This window comes from Lepisma saccharinum, chromosome 24 (assembly GCF_977018435.1).
Source record: "Lepisma saccharinum chromosome 24, izLepSacc3.1, whole genome shotgun sequence".
NCBI classification, from domain to species: domain Eukaryota; kingdom Metazoa; phylum Arthropoda; class Insecta; order Zygentoma; family Lepismatidae; genus Lepisma; species Lepisma saccharinum.
In genome coordinates this window covers 48,818,179-48,833,396 of record NC_139252.1, presented here as the reverse complement: position 1 = coordinate 48,833,396, position 15,218 = coordinate 48,818,179, and positions in this window count along the sequence as shown.

Genomic DNA, 15,218 nt, shown 5'->3' with positions numbered 1-15,218 from the left:
TTGTTTGTATCAACGGTAGATGCTCTTCTGAGATGGTGCTATACTATCAAAATGCATGCAGAAATGTGTTTCCACCATTGTGATCGAATCAGTCTTTGCTAGCTCAAACACACAATATGCCTTCTGCTGGTCACTCACCATATTGTCGCAGTGACGATCCTGATGAAGCAATAGCAAAGCTGCATAAGCATGCCAAGTGGAAGTAAAACTTCCAGAGGTTTTCTTCATATTTGGTGCCTTGTTTATTTATTGTAAATAGTTATGTCATGGTAACTGTGTAAAGTTGTTTAATTCATTTTTACTTACCCTGTACAACATGACTCATTACAACACCTAAGTGCATAGAGGACATAAGGCGAACATTTTTTCTTAAAGACTAAGAAACGAGGCTGGTATCAGGGAGCCAAATGTTATTAAGAAACTTTGTTCACTTTTATGTACTCTACACTTTGCCAGTATTATACAGGACATCCTTCACATACAGATAAAAAAAAAGGCCTATGAATGAAAATAAATAACACAATGCAAAAATAGAGTTAGATATAAACATGGGGAAAGCACAAGTAGAGGAATAACATTAATATAACTTGATGGTAATACAATTAATTGATACAATTTAAATAAAAACATAATAGTATGCAGATTCAATGTCTCATTCATATATTTATGAACACACCAGGACTTGTGCTTGTAAACTGTAAGGTTCTCTTCAAGCTGCTGCTCTTAACCACTACACTAAATTGCCGCTGCGAGGTTGCATGTTTACTACCAGATATCATTTGTCACAAACGCTCAAACACAACCTTGCCGAGTTTGTTCTGGTAGCAATGCTGGCTAATTTATTCCTTGTTTATATGGATATTGTTTGAACATTGCACCAAAACAAGTCTTGTGTACCAATAACATTTTAGTGAATTATTTCTGGTTTAATCTGACTGAAGTTGAGTTACAAGTAATAGTTACGTTTTGATGAATTCCACCTGAAACTACATTCTTTTAAATTAGTTTTAACAGTAAAAGGGTTTCTTTTTTACAATCAAAGTAACGTTTCAATAGTTACTTTATGATATTTGATTTGTTAACTTCAAAGTTTGTGACATGAGGAAAACCCAAATTTTGCAATTGTTTCCAACAGTGTGTTCTCTGGATTCTAAGTGAAAGGATTTTCATGAAGTTGCCTAAGACAAGGAATCGAGGCTGTTGTACGAGGGTCACTATTTATATTTTGAGCCTTGGCAACACTGATTGAAGTTAGGCGCGATTTGACGTTTGCCCGGAATCGTCTGGCATTATTGACCATAACGTACTTCAAATATTTTGTCAATAGCTTCATTTGTGTTGTTTATGTTGCCTTGGAGATTGCGCGACAACAATAAAATGGAATTAATTCGTGAACATTTTCGTGTGATGATTTTTTACGATTTTCCACGTAGATTATCAAGACAAGAGTGCATCGATCAACTTACTTCCACATTTGGCGATGAAGCCCCATCCTTTGCCACTGTGAAACGCTGGTATAACGAATTTAATCGTGGCCGCAGGCACGTATCCAAGGGGGGGGGGGGGCTTAGGGGGCTCGACCCCCCCCCCCCCGAAAGTTTTCAGTTTACACTAGATAAAATGAGGTTTTTGGTTCCTTGTTGTGTGAAATAAAATAAAATGAGGATAATTTAAGGAGAGAAATAATTATCGAGGAAAGACGGAGAATGTTCTGTAACCCTATTATTGATAATAGCACGTATCCAAGTTGGGAATCAGGAGGATCGAGCCCTTTTCCCAAGGAAAGTTTTCAGTTTACACTAGATAAAATTAAGTTTTTGGTTGCTTGCATAATGTGACAATTATTTAAGGAGAGAAATCATTATCGAGGCAAAATGGGGAATGTTCTATAACCCTGTTATTGTTAAGAGTGCGTATCCAAGGTGGGGATGAGGGGCTCGAGCCCCCCCTCCCCAGGAAATTTTTCAGTTTACACTAGATAAAATTAGGCTATTGGCTTCTTGAATAATGTGACTATAATTTAAGGAGAAAAATAATTTTCAAGGCAAGATGGAGAATGTTCTATAAACTTGTTATTGTTAATAGCACGTATCCAAGATGGAGATCAGGGGACTCGAGCCTCCTTCAGGAAATTTTTCAGATTACGTTAGATAAAATTAGGTCATTGGTGCTTGAATAATATGATGATAATTTGAGAGTAATAATTATAGAGGCAAGACGGAGAATGTTCTATAACCTTATTATTGTTAATAGCATGTATCCAAGGTGGTGCTCAGGGGGCTCGAACCGCTTCAGGATTTTTTTTAGTTTACACTTCATAAAATTATGTTTTTGTCTTCTTGAATACTGTGACGATAATTTAAGGAGATTCATAATTATAAAGACTGAGAATGTTCTATATAACCCTGCTGTTGATAATATTGCACGTAAACATTTCTTGCGCTTTCGGTGTTGTCGCAGCGAACCTTTTTGGAAGCTGCACAACAAAGGTAGCGCCACAGTAGGACTATTCGTTGTAATTTATAATCTCTGGATAGCGCGAGAGGGAACGTTCTTGAATAAGAGAAGGAGTCGAACTACTGGCAATATTAACGAATCGTTTTATCTGTGGAACGTTCTAGAATATAATGAGGATATAAATATGCGGCTTCAATTTACCGATTGATCTGTACAACAGAATCGGTTATTGAGACCAGAATTTTCAGAGTATGGCAATTCATACAGTCGATTAGTGATCTGTGAGTGTCTTTTGCTTGCTTTGTAAGATCTAGTGATTCTAAAATAAAATTGACTGAATATCGTAAAGTAACGAAGTCTACTAGTTCGGGTCCAAAGATGAAGACATTAATACAGCGGAACTTCCGGAGCCTCAGTGTAGTGCAGCTAGTTCAGGTCGAGGGCCGAAGAGATCGAAGGTCTCTCTCTCTAAAGTGAATATTTCAGCGGTTTATTAAAACAGAAATAAGCTTCACAGATCAACTGAAAATCAAAGTTTTGAGTGATGATTTAGTTGTGCCCGAACAAAATTTCATGTATGCAGTCCGAGAATTTCATGGCATAAAAGAGATAATTTTGTTTAAGCCTACTAGGTTCGCACACACACAAATACTTAACTACCATGAAGGGACAGCCGAAAATTTTATGAATGTCGAGAAGAGAAAGCAAGAAGATGTTGCATATGTAGTTCTTTTAACGGAAATTGCATGTTCTACCAGGACCCGAATCAGGGCTCTGGCATACCATGCCATTGCTCTACCAACTGAGCCACCGAGCCACCATTGACTTCGACTGAGTTTGCGCTAAAATGTATAGGCTACATAGTACATGTTCTGTGTATGTTAAATTGTAAGATGTTTGCAGCTTTATTAACAAGCACAGAAAATAAAGGAGAAAGAAGAAATCTGAGGGGCATTCCCACCGGTTGAGAAGACATTTTTCTTCGGTGGTCAATACGAGCTGCCTCTTCAAAGTGACGATGACAGTGGCCTACTAAGGGAGATTTCACACTGTGTTGCCTGAGGATTTCACAAGTCGAACGTTGGTTTGTGAAGCCTTTTGTGTCGCTACGGTGTGAAACGTTTATGTTGATTTGCTCATTCCATACGTCATGTATCGCGTATCCCTTCGGTCTGAAATCTACTTAAGTCTTGAAGATCCAAGTCACAAGGATGTAAAATTAGGGCTTTGTTAAGGTTAGGTGCGAAGGCAGGCGAAAGCACCCTAAAGGATAATATCCAAACCTGCAGGAAGAACACACTTTACCTAAGTCTCGAATAAGAAATGATAAAAAACTTCTGGTGAGTTGATTTAAAAAAAAATGTGTCCGAGATAAAGAATGGAGTGCCCAGGATTATCAGTAGGGAGACGGGTTACGAATACTATTTTTGGTAGTCAGTCCTCATTTTACCATCTTTTCCTGTCGTTCACGTTCCTTTTTTAAGGAATACTGGATCAAATGGGGTTGTGACCCCACCAATCCTCCCTTGGGCACGTCACTAGAAATAAATAAGTAAGCATTTGATCATATTGGGAGACGAAACATTAGATGTGTTGGGAACGGAAGGGTTTTCAGAGGCCTGAATATGAACAATTTAGTGGGTTTCGGCTTTTATAAGAGCTGCAAACATGGGAGGAAAAGACACAGTAGTGGTGTTCAGGCTCGAATCAGAGAAATATTTGAAAACTGTCTGCGTCCACCTCAGTTTCAATCTCGCGTTGTCGAGTGGATTGTCCATCCCATGCATGTGTAACGGCTTCGTAAAAACACTGAGACACCATAGATGTGTTGATGCCTTATGAGAAGAAATGGACAAACACACACACTCAGATGGTTCTGGCACACAATGTTAATGCATGGAAACAGGGAGTTCAGGTGGTAAAAAACGTTCTGATTAAAATGGCAGCCTTAAACAGTGGCAACCATTTAGGGGATAGTTGCTCCCCATTTTTTTGCCTCTTAATCCTAGGCCTTGTCTACTTTCCTTGCACCTCCCCCCCCCCCCCCCCCGCGTTTTAGAACCCAATCACTACCACAGGCCTTAAACATACAATTGTGAGGTTCTATATATACCCCTTAAAAATATGATGTTCAGGCCGCCCCGAAAGGAATTCCTGGATACGTGCCTGCGTGGCCGCCATTCGCTCACCGACGAGATTCGCGAAGGTCGTCCAAAATCAGTTGTTGTTCAAGAAAACATTGATGCTGTGCAAAACCTAATACTGCAAGATCGTCATGTGACATACTGTGAGATTGGGGCAACCATAGGCATTAGTTCCACCAGCATATATAAAATATTACATGATCATTTAGCTGTGAGAAAGGTATGTTCTCGTTGGATCCCACACAATTTGACAAAAACTCAAAAAGACGCTCGCGTCAATTGGTGCAAACAAATGCTCAATAAATACAATCGTGGTGCTTCAAAAGACGTATATAAGATTGTAACAGGTGACGAATCATGGATATATGCATATGAGCCGGAACGTAAACAGCAGTCGACTGTATGGGTGTTTCAAGATGAACCCAATCCAACAAAAGTTGTTCGCGCTCGAAGCACATCAAAACAAATGGTCGCCTGTTTTTTCGGGAAAACTGGTCATGTGGCAACTGTGCCTTTAGAGGAACGTAGAACGGTCAACTCTGAATGGTACACAACAATTTGTTTGCCAGAGGTCTTCGGTCAAATACGGAAAACAAACAAACGCCGTCGGATCATTCTTCATGAAGACAATGCCAGCTGTCACACATCTTGTCTAACAACAGACTTTATGAACAGTCAAAAAATCGAATTGATGGGTCATCCGCCGTACAGTCCTGATTTGTCACCCAATGACTTCTTCTTGTTCACGAATGTCAAGAATAAATTGCGTGGACAACGATTTTCGTCGGCGGAAGACGCCGTTGATGCGTTCAAAAACCATATTATGGAGGTGTCTGAAGAAGATTGGAAAAACTGCTTTGACAAATGGTTCGAACGAATGCAAAAGTGTATTGACCATAAAGGAGAATACTTCGAAAAACAATAAAGCAGTTTTCAATGCCAAATTCCTGTTTTTTCATTGTTAGTCTCAAAATATAAATAGTGACCCTCGTATACTAAGTTTACAATATCTGCCCTTATTGCAATTCGTTATTTCTAATTGCATGCATAGACAATGCTATGGGTAGATTGCTGCATTGATTTGGAACATAGTAATCTAGGTAGCAAATTCGACTCATTCCATCTCACTTATTTGCTCTAATAATGTAAATATATGGCTACTTACATGCCAGAAAAACAAATAAAATGCATGTAAATCTTCATATATTTATTTTATTACAGCTAATGAACATTAATTGTGTGTAATTTGTTTGGAAGAAGTTTCCAGCTAAAAGTAACTCTAACTGGGTTAATTGTTCTAAAATGAGTAACTACTTTCAGTACTTGTAGAGCATCCTATAACTCCATTATAATAATAGAGTTTGAATCCTTAAGTCGTAGACATTCGAAATTAACAACAAGTTCACAGTGTCAAGTAGACATGAATGTTCTTTGTGGAGTGTACTATTTCATATCATCATCAGCCATCACCATTGTCGTGATTAGCTAAAAGTGGAAGAAAAGTGACTGTCAATATCGGAAAAAAGATTCATAGAAATGTTGCAAGGGGGTAAAAATCTTCTTTCAACGATTGATTGATTTGCTTTATTTTACTTCATTTTTCTATCATTTTTGGCTATTTGTGAAGATGAGTGATATGGTGGAATTGATGAAGGGATATTCACAAATAATACCCAGGCTGGGATTTGAACTGGTGACCCAACCTTTGAAGAAAAATTTCAAACTCCGCCTGCTACTAATGATGCCAGCGGATTTCATCATGGAGTGGAACTACCATCTCCCTTATTGTACATCGTTTTCTACTTATGTCAGGGCTGAATGCCTTCCTTATTAGTTTAGGTCTGTGAGGTTTAGTTCTCTTAGCATAAATAGACTAGTTTTTTGGGGGCTTGACCAAAAAAACATTATTTATGCTGAGAGCTCTAAACCCAACACCGAACCAGGGTGCGAAATAATTGAAGACTGTTGGCGGGGAGGAAGATTTAATCTACACACACGCAAATAAATTACTAAATAATTAATTATTGTTATTACTAAATATGTGTAAAGGAATTATAATTTGTTACTTTCATAAGATATTTATGAAGTAGAAAACTAATTCCTTTACTAACAGGTTAGTCAATAAATTACGAAATAGTTTTTCATTAGTTTTCTTCAGTTTTGCTTGCTTCAAACTGGTTTGAACGATAAGAAACCAAAAACTGTTCTAGGAGCGATAAAACTTTATTAACAATTAAAGTTCTATGTAAATATTTTCTACCATATCCTAGAGTTTTCTTTGCAATGGTCGTAGTAGTTCCAAATTTCTCCACTAGGAGGCAGGGTGATAAGTTTGAAGATTGCTGCCTGTGGTGCAGAGAAAGCTTTTTGCGTCGTACAGTTTTATGTTTTGTCGGTCTGTTGTTAGTGTTCAGCGTGAGTTTCGTACGAAATTTCACAATGAACCACCATCCAAGAACTCCATACGTAAGTGGTATGATAAATTCAAGACAACGGGATGCATTTGCAAAGGAAAATCGTCAGGTAGACCGTCCACGTCTGAGGCAGATGTCGAGAGAGAGAGAGGGGGAGCTAGTTTTCAACGCAGCCCCCAAAAGTCTACAAGGAAAGTGAGTTTAAGAGCTAACAATGCCTCGAGCAGCTGTTTGGCGCGTAGTGCATAGGCGTTTAAAGATGTATCCCTATTGAGAGCAGTTGTTACAACATTTGACACCTAATGATTACACGTCTCGCAAAAATTTTTGTGAGTCATTTCTAGAGTTATGCAGTGGTGGTGATGATATTATTGACAAACTTTGTTTCAGTGATGAGGCTACGTTCCATGTGACAGGAAGAGTGAACAACCAAATTTTTGCATCTGGGGAGACAGAATCCTCGTCAAATCGTTGAAGTTGTGCATGATTCACCGAAGACTAATGTGTTTTGCACCATTTCATCTACCAAAGTGTACAGTCCGTACTTCTTTCATGAAGAAACTGCCCAGTCAACACACTAACGTTGCCACAACGTTGTATGAATGTTGTATTTATGATGAATGTTGTATGTAGGGGAACAACGTTGTGATAACATTGCCACAACGTTGTATTTATGATGAATGTTGTAAGTAGGGGAACAACGTTGTGATAACGTTGCAAAAAACATTCCACTGAATACGCTTTAGTTTGGATGATCACCACCATGAGCGCCACAAGCGTCAGATCGGAGTGTTTTGTTTAATCTGAATTTGTGTGTGAACTGACCACCAAACCTTATATTTCCTACAGCGTACACTAGATGGCAGTGCGACTCAAATGCCAAACAAACATAACTTTTAGTAACACAAATAAGGAATCTTTCGATTGTAATTAGTGAAAAAATGTGTTTTATTATCCTTCGAAAGATGTGTGAATATTGAAGTTGTAAGGAAGATCACAAAATGGAATGTGTTGAATACAAGTGAAACTCCCATGATAAATATTTTTATTCCAGACTATATAATCAGGGGCTAAGTGCTGCAAAAAGAAACTGATTACCAGGTGAAGTTAGAGATTGGTTAATTCATCACAATCTCTAGACTAACAATTACCTATTTTGGTGGAGCAGGAAAAGTTTTTATAATATATAAAGAGAAACTGTAACGTTACAAACATGAGGTTTTCCTGTTACGCATATATATTATATACAAAAATGGCTTACCATGTGAAATAACCATATTTTAAATATGCATTGTTATATTCATAAATTACACAGGCAGCAAGGTAATGTTGCAAAAAAGTTGTGGCAACGTTAACCCCTGACATACCTAACATTGCTACATAATGTTCAGTATATGTTGTGACAACGTTGAAAAAAATGACCCTTAAACGTTGACACAACGTTTTCACAACGTTGTATCAACATACATTCAACGTTGTAACAACGTTAGGTATGTTAGGGGCTAACGTTGCCACAACGTTGTGGCAACATTACCTTGTTGACGACAAACATTCCTACACATGCTTACTACAAATTACCTTAATAACAAGACTGCTGGATTGGGCGATCTACTCAAAAAGATAAACGGTTACTATGTTTGCCATCAAGATCCCCGGATTTAACCCCCTGTGATTTTTTCTGTGGGGACATCTAAAAGACATTGTGTACAAACCTCCTCTACCCGCAGATGTAAATGAACTGAAAAAGCACATTACTGCTGCAGTGCATACTGTTGATGCAGACATGTTGAAATGGGTCTGGGCGGAATTGGATTACAGAATTGATGTATGCAGGGTAACAAAAGGGCTCACATAGAACGTTTGTGAGATACTGTATTGAAAATTTTATCAAAAAAACTTTGGCAGTTTTAGGAATTGCATGTAAAATTTAAAGCAATTTGGAGGAAAAATAAAAAATATATATAAGTTGAAATATTTCACATAATTTTGAAGCAGCCCGTATTGATGTAAATCAATTAGATTTCATTTGTCTTTCATTCTTGTTTTAGTTTAATTATCTCTTGAGAGAGAAATAAGCATTCAACGTTGTGTGGGTTTTTGATATTATGCTTAGCAAAGTATATTTGAAGTAAAAACAAATTGTTTATCTTTTCTTGTTTAAAAAAAAAAAAAACGAAAATTTTTGGTGGAGGGAATTCCCCACCCCCCAGGGTTTCGCACCTAAAATGCTTCCGCCCAAAGAATGGACTTGGAAATTCTATTTTTGTCTTTTCTGTCGAAAGTCAGGGAGGGTCACGTGAACCGCTGAACCAATTGGCTTTGACCAGTTGCCTTGGTGAGGGGAAGTTCTCGTGGTATTCTGCGTTGCCAAGTGTATACCTGACAGCAAAAGTTCGGGGTTAGAGTACGGTTTTTTTTTTGTTTTTTTTTTTTTGCTTTTTTTATACTGAATTACAATGGATGAGACTATCGCAAATACACCGGCGAAATCGGAAGAAAAAATCGCAAATACACCGGCGAAATCGGAAGAAAAAAAAAAGTTGTCGGGCGTGGTATTTCTCTGCTTGGCCAGACCCGTGAATTAGTATGTGCAGTGCGAGATTATTTTGAAAAAGAAAGAGAAAATACTGAGCCTTTGCTTCCGTTTAAAAAAGTGATTGGGAGAACAGCAGCGGCTCTGGGAATTAGCAGAACGTCCGTGATGTCCATCGGGAAGGAAAAGTCCCGCTTAATGGAGACAGACGTGGCAGCCACAATGTCCATTCCAGGTAAAAAAAACTACCAAGGGATAAACCTGTCACCAAACTGGACGTGTTTCAGGATTACGCAATCCGGCAGCATATTTATCGGTATTACCCCAGGAAAGAGCGCCGTACCCTTGCGAAACTAGTGAAATCGTTAAGAGAGGAGGAGTTGTTCAGTGGCAGTAAAACTTCATTAAGGGTGGTGCTGGATAACTTAGGGTTTCGCTGGGGGAAGTACACCGGACGAACTATTTTAATGGAGAGAGAAGACATCGTTGCCTCCCGATGTCGTTTCTTGAGGGCAGTGCGAGAGATAAATTTCGAAGACATTGAGTGGGTGGATGAAACCTGGGTTAACGCAGGCCATTCGACCCAGCGAGGGTGGACTGACGAAACCACGAAAGGCACGATGCCAGCTCCTACAGGAAAAGGGGAAAGTCTTAACGAAACGAACGCATTCAATGGAAATAACTGGGCTCGTGAAACTGGTGAAACCAGTTATTTTACAGACTTACACAAAAGTGTTTAAAACACTTTGTTTTAAACGTTTAAAACACACGGCTTTGTTTTTTTTACAAATGTTTTAAACGTTTAAAACAGTGTGTTTTAAACATGTTTTTTTTTACAAGTGTTTAAAACAAATTTTGGTTGAATATATTTTGTAGTCTGTGATAATTTTTTTGTTAGGCAACCCTGCTTTTCATTGAATCTGTGTCAATTAATCCGTGCTTTGCATCTCACTTATCGCACAACACTTGAGCAACCTTTTGTTCTGACGTCACGAGAGAAAGCTTTTTAATTTTAGGCTAATTGCCTATGTTGTTAGGTTAGGCAGGCTAGCTATGTATGCACAAGGTAGCAAAATTGTTGTGCGACAAGAAAGACCCGTGCTTTACTGTAGAAATCGAAACCTCTCAGTTTCTTGTTTCGTCTCGTCCTGTAAGTTTGAGACTGGTGGAAGCTGGAAATGGAAATGGAAACTAATATCTGAATACACAATGCGTGATTTTGATCATGACGTGATTTTTTTTTCTTTTGAGATACGATTCATTGGTCTGTATAACTGAATGAAGCGCAGATGCTTACTTTTGGTAACATAATTTTGTACTTTGAAAGATAAATTGATCTGGAGAATCTATTATGACACTGCAGGTTGTTTACTGCTATATAAACTGTTCAGGCAGCATGAAATATTTCACCGTGATTTTTTTTCAGGACGAGGATAGTAATTCTATAATATTTAGTTTCTTGATATTTAGATGAATATAAATCATAACCTACTTCAGTAGTGGCGGAAAAAGTGGGGCTATTACCCACAACTTTTGTCCCTGCAGTAGACGTGTGCGGATCCCGAAAAGTCGGGACCGGGATCGGGAAAGAAAATTTCCGTCCCGATCCCGACTTCCGGAAATGACTTCCCGACTTTTTGGGATCCCAAGCAGTCTGGAACTTCCGAATGGTCTTTTTAAAACGTCGTCAATTCTAGACGTTCTCTGCATTGTGGTTTTGTACCAGAAGTGCAAAAACAAGCACTTAAGATGGAAATTACGGGTAGAATTCGAGATTTCAAGAGCTTTGGGAAATTTCGAACACATCCCGTCCCGAAAATTTTCCGTCTTTTTCGGGAAATTGAGAAATTTTCCCGTCCCGAATGTCGGGATTTAAAGAATTTCCCGTCCCGACCCAAAAAATTCTGTCCCGCACACCCCTACCCTGCAGTATGGTAAACCTTATCTCCAAAGGTAAATAAACTGTCCTTGTCGCCACTGTACTCATAAAAATGAGTATTTTTTTCTCTATAACGACTTTAACTATAATTTACTGGGAAAAGGTTGAATTCGTTTTGTTTAAAACATGTTTAAAACATGTTTTTTTAAACTCATGTTTAAAACTATGTTTAAAACAAAAAAAACATGTTTTAAACAAAAAAAAAAACAGTTTGTTTTGTACTTTTTAAAAAAAACACAAATTTTGCCAACCCTGTTCCCGCAATATTACGTGGATGAGCTTGCGAAAAGAAGTGGTCACCAAGTGTTAAGACTGCCACCGTATCATTGCCACTTTAATGCCATCGAACTCATTTTGGCGCAAGTGAAGGGACATGTGGCCAGAAAAACAAAACTTTTAAAATGAATGAGGTGACAATTCTCACACAGGAAGCTCTCGTCAATGTGTCCGCAGATGACTGGAAGAAAGCCGTCCAGCATACCAGAAAAGTAATAAATGACGCGTGGTTAAAGGAAGGGCTTCTTGAGGAAAATGTGGAAAAACTTATAATAAGTCTTGGCGGAGACGAAGATGAAGATGAGGAATCTGATCAATACAATTTCGTCGAAATGATGGAAGACTGTGGAGTATTTCCCTTTGAGAACAAATAAGGTACGTTTCAAATTTCCATAGTGATTGATATTTGTATGTGTGTGTTTTTGTTCGATTTATAAGAAATATGAAGCTATTAACGCCTTCTTATTTGGAAAAGGATTTTGAGAAAAATTTACATTCCTTAGTACTTTTGTTAAATAATACCAGGGTTGGCAAAATTTGTGTTTTTTTTAAAAAAGAACAAAACAAACTGTTTTTTGTTTGTTTAAAACCTGTTTTTTTTGTTTTAAACATAGTTTTAAACAAAACAAATTCAACCTTTCCCAGTAAATTATAGTTAAAGTCGTTAAATAGAAAAAATACTAATTTTTATGAGTACATTGGCGACAAGGACAGTTTATTTCCCTTTGGAGATAAGGTTTACCATACTGCGGGACAGAATTTTTCGGGTCGGGACGGGAAATTCTTTAAATCCCGACATTCGGGACGGGAAAATTTCTCAATTTCCCGAAAAAGACGGAAAATTTTCGGGACGGGATGTGTTCGAAATTTTCCAAAGCTCTTGAAATCTCGAATTCCACCCGTAATTTCCATCTTAAGTGCTTGTTTTTGCACTTCTGGTACAAAACCACAATGCAGAGAACGTCTAGAATTGACGACGTTTTAAAATGACCATTCGGAATTTCCAGACTGCTTGGGATCCCAAAAAGTCGGGAAGTCATTTCCGGAAGTCGGGATCGGGATGGAAATTTTCTTTCCCGATCCCGGTCTCGACTTTTCGGGATCCCGCACACCTCTACTGCAGGCATAGGCGTCGACTCCATGGGGCTTGGGGGGCTCGAGCCCCCAATATTAACAATGTGGAGCAGAGCCACCCCAAATAATTTTGCTTAAGATGATCTAATGTATTATTTTGCTTCTCTTGTAAAGTTTACTCTGAATTCTGCCACATGAACTTAACTTTTAATACACATTTAAAATTTTCTAGACCATCAACTTTGGGGAGGCTATGACCAGAGACAGCAAAACGCATGATTTATTACTAGTATATACTACGTATGTAATTATGAGTATTGTTAAAATTTTTACTAAAAAAAAGTTTCAAAAGACGATGTGCATGAACTAGGGTAGTGGATGGGACGTTCGGGTTACAAATGGCTCTCGCATGACATTCAGAACGAGATCATTGATATATTAGGAAGATCTGTTTCGCGCTCCGTGGTAGCAGATAATAAAAGTCGGGAATATTTTGCTATTGTGGTTGACGAAACTTGTGACATATCCATCCGTGGACAATTAATATTCTGCATTCGAACTGTGAATAAAAAAAATGATATTTTTGAGGAATTCATGGGCTTTTATTAGGGGTGTGCGGGACGGGATCGGGACGGAATAAATTTTCAATTTCCCTACTGAGTCGGGAAATGTTCAAAATTTCCCGAAGCTCTGAAAATTTCGAATTATACACGTCATTTTCACTTTAAGTGATTTCTGGATTAAAAACTAACAATTTACGGTAAGTTCCAGAAATTGACAATGCAGAAAACGTCGAGAAATAACGACATTTTCAAATGACAATTCGGTATTTCCCGACTGCATGGGATCCCGAAAATTCGGATCGGAACGGGAATTTTTTTTCCCGATCCCGGTACTGACTTTTCGGGATCCCGCACACCCCTAGCTTTTATGAGATTCCGAACACTGAGGCCAAAACTTTAAAAAGGGAGAGAGTGAGTCATTCATTAATTTATTTCAGTGATCAGAGGCCCCCCCCCCAATAATTTTGACAAGTCGGCGCCCGTGACTGCAGGGACAAAAGTTGTGGGTAATAGCCCCACTTTTTCCGTCACTACTGAAGTAGGTTAGGATTTATATTCATCTAAATATCAAGAAACTAAATATTATAGAATTACTATCCTCGTCCTGAAAAAAAAATAAGGTGAAATATTTCAAAGTACAAAATTATGTTACCAAAAGTAAGCATTTGCGCTTCATTCAGTTATACAGACCAATGAATCGTATCGCAAAAGAAAAAAAAAGCACGTCATGATCAAAATCACGAATTGTGTATTTAGATATTAGATTCCATTTCCAGCTTCCACCAGTCTCAAACTTACAGGGCGATACGAAACAAGGAAGTGACAGGTTTCAATTTCTACAGTAAAGCACGGGTCTTTCTTATCGCACAACAATTTTGCTACCTTGTGCATACATAGCTAGCCTGCCTAACCTAACAACATAGGCATTTAGCCTAAAATTAAAAAACTTTCTCCCGTAACGTCAGAACATAAAATTGCTCAAGTGTTGTGCGATAAGTGAGACTGTAAAGCACGGATTAATTGACACAGATTCAATGAAAAACAGGGTTGGCAAACAAAAAAAATATCACAGACTATAAAATATCTACCACCAAAATGTGTTTTAAACACTTGTAAAAAAAACATGTTTAAAACAGATTGTTTTAAACGTTTAAAACATTTGTAAAAAACAAAGCCGTGTGTTTTAAACGTTTAAAACAAAGTGTTTTAAACACTTTTGTTTTAAACATGCCAACCCTGAATAATACTACATAAATGAAATATTCGATTAAGAACGTGTAATATCTCGAGTGTTACGAGTATAACGTCTTTTTTATGCATTTAGTTGAAACTTTTGAATTTCTTAAAATTTCGGGAGGGAACTGCAGCCCCATGAGACCCCCCCGACCCGACGACCCATTCTATATTGCGTAAATTCTGAATTCAAACTAAGGATGTTACTAAACATGCTGTAGTTACTCTTGTGGGGATATCAGTAAAACACATAATGTTCGTTCACGTCCAATCAATTTACAATTCACTGTTTGATATCGCTGTGTAGACAACAATGAAATTAATATAAACTAATATGCCACCACAATTAACTGGACCCTAAAACTTGATTGCAGTGAGATGTAATTCATACGAACAGTCTCCACAATACCCTAGAAAGAATTCTGACCTTCCGCAATAATTTCGAGTTTTCAGCTCGTCGTCCCCCCCCCCTTCCCACGAGAGAGTCCACCCCCTAGACATACTACTGTCCACCTCCAAAAAGGCCAAGCACGGCGAAGCCGGTTGCGGCCGTGTAGCAAACGAATGCGTGGATCTCCTCCTTCC